The 2873-nt window shown below is 26.8% G+C and overlaps 1 long non-coding RNA gene across 1 annotated transcript; it reads left to right on the forward strand.

The window, feature by feature from the left end:
* The first annotated feature begins 355 nt into the window (after window positions 1–355).
* Window positions 356–2619, forward strand: LOC107950890 (uncharacterized). Its single transcript, XR_001698253.2, has 3 exons — window positions 356–474; window positions 912–986; window positions 2399–2619. It is a non-coding gene; the product is annotated as an uncharacterized lncRNA (long non-coding RNA).
* Window positions 2620–2873: the final 254 nt, after the last annotated feature.

Here is a 2873-nt window from a genome sequence, read left to right on the forward strand (position 1 = left end):
AAAAGACTAAATTGCAACAAGGGTAAAAGTTTAATTATAGATTAAAAAATTAAAAGGACTAAATAGGTAAATATGCCAAGTCCCATAAATGAGGCGGCATATGCATGATAAAATTTGAGATTTTTTTTAAAGTATATTATTATTTTATTATATTGTAAATTATATTTATTATATTATATTATTATTTTTTAAATAAACAAAAATTGTTGACAAATGTATGGTGCATATGATGACATGTGGAAAAATGAAGTACATATATTAGTAATGATTACATATTTACTTATTATTTAAGTAAGTAATATTATATTATTATTTTATTGTTATTATATTAAACTAATTAAATAAAAGAAATAAAAGATAGAAATGGAGAAATGGAAACAGAATAGGCAAACGAAAACAGGGGAGAAAGGAAAGAAAAAGAAAAAGGGAAGGAAAGGAAGAAAATTTGGGATTTCAAGATTTCAAGCTCAATTGGTAAGTTAAATTAAGTCATTTTCTTATAATTTTTGAGTTTTTGGTATCCTAGAACAAAGTATTATTGGATTTATGTTGAAATTTGGGAAGTTATTATATTTCTAGACATTGATTATGTTGAATAAATGAAAGGATTAGGGGTTAAATTGATTAAATTTCAAGTTAGAAGTTAGTAAAATGTTGATTTGTAAAATAAATTATAGGCTTTGAATTAATAGGGACTAAATTGAGAGAATTTCGAAATTATGAATTTATGGTGAAAATGAAGAGTTAAAGTGAATTTATAGTAAGAATTAAGAGAGAATATGGAGTTAGATTGGAAAAATAAAATTAGTATTGATAAGGGATTAAATTAGAATTTAGGTAAAGTTTAGGCATAAATGGAAATATTTTAATGAAATTGTGTATTAATGTTTTTTAATTGTTTAATTACGTAGCTAATGTCGTGCAAGAGTCATTGTCCGAGAAAGGAAAGGAGAAGGTGAACAAGGAGTGACTCGAGAAAATTTACGGTTAGTATTACCATAATTCGAATTTAATTATTAATTGTTAAAATTTAAATTAATATACATGATAAGCAAATTGAGGTAAGAATCATGATTGAATTAAATGAAAAATACATATTGGTATTGAATTTATTAATAGTAATTATTGTTGAATTTTAAATAATATGTTTAGTAAATAAAAATAAGGTGAATATCGATATTGAATTAAATGATATTGAATTGTATGTGAATTGAATGAAATTAAAATGAAGTATGAATAGGTATGAGCATTTGATGGTATACTGATTGAAAGGTGAAAAATGTATTGAATTAAATTGTGATTAAATTGGAATTGAAAGTATGAGAAAGTGATTGAATTGAAATGTGATTCGAATACCCTATTAACTTATCGGACTAGATTGGATACAAATGGCATGCCATAGGATTTGTGATGTGATGAGGAGATTTGTAGCTCGGCCGAGAAGATGATTATGTTATTATATGCTTCGGTTTATCCGAAGAGGCATTTAATGCCTTATTGGTGTGTTTGGGAGGATATGATATATCGGTGTGTTATGGAGGGTTTATATTTATTTCAGGTGTGTTTTGGTTGGATATTCTGGTGCGTTTGGGTGGAATCCGCGTATCTGTCAGAGTCCGAGTCAAGTTAATAGAGGCAAATGAAATAAATTACTGATAAAACTAATCTCGAATGATATAGTATATGTGAAAAGTGAAATTTGAAATAAAGAAATAAGAATGATATTTATATATATAAATAATTGATAATATTAAAAGATTGAATTGTTTACTAGTAGTGATAATTGTAATGAAATGTATGAACCATGGGTTCAAGAAATAGATAATGATATAGTTCATGAACTGGTTTTGGTAGTATGAGATAATGTAAAAATCTAAGTGAAGAAAAGCAAATTAAAATAGCTATTGTTGAGAAATGAGAAGTGAAAATAAAATAATTTGAAATTGTGAAATAATATGTGAATTTAATTGAATACAAGTTATTGAAATTTATTTATGGATTTAATGTATCAATTGAGTGTTAAAAGATTATAAGTGTAAAATTGATTATAACTGAACGAATCGAATTAAAAGATAGTTATTATTATTACTGTTGTTGAAACAAGTTGATTTAATGTATTAAATGTTTATTGAAAGATTATGAATTATTAGAATGAGATGTCGAAAAATCCAATAGAATTGAGACAGTGAAATAAGGTATGAATACAACTAAATACAAGATTTGAAATATTGCTTATTGTTATTAATTATCAGGTTGATTTAAAGTACGAGAAAATGTATTGAATAATTGTAGACATAATTTTAAATGTATATAATTTATCGATTAATGTTATTAATTTGAATTATGGTAATACCACTGAGTATTTCTATACTCAGCGTGTAGTTGTCTCCGTGCGCAGGTTAGTAGAAAGCCAGTGTCAGGTCCAGCATCCAGAGCAATCCCGAACTCAGAGAAATTTTAGTGATGTACCTTTGTTTGATAATGTGGCATGTACCTAGGTGATGTATAGGTTAAGAATAAAAGTTTTGTTATTACGGTTGTAGAATGATGTTTAAATTGGTTATAAGTATGAAATGGAACTAATATGACATATTTGATACAAGTATGCTATATCTGTTATTTAATTGTGAATTAGTTATAAGTTATCCGATATGTCTGGTAATGCTCCATAACCTTGTTCCGGTGACGGTTTGGGGTTAGAGGGTATTACAAAAAAAATATTTTAAAAATATTTTAAAATTAAAAAAATAAATATATTTATTATATCGGGCCGAGCCCGAGCCAAAAAAGTGGTGCCCGAGGCCCGGCCCGTTTTCTAAACGGGCCTCTTTTTTTGGCCAAGCCCATATTTCGGGCTTATATTTTTACCCAAA

The sequence above is a fragment of the Gossypium hirsutum genome, chromosome D03 (assembly GCF_007990345.1).
Source record: "Gossypium hirsutum isolate 1008001.06 chromosome D03, Gossypium_hirsutum_v2.1, whole genome shotgun sequence".
Taxonomy (NCBI): domain Eukaryota; kingdom Viridiplantae; phylum Streptophyta; class Magnoliopsida; order Malvales; family Malvaceae; genus Gossypium; species Gossypium hirsutum.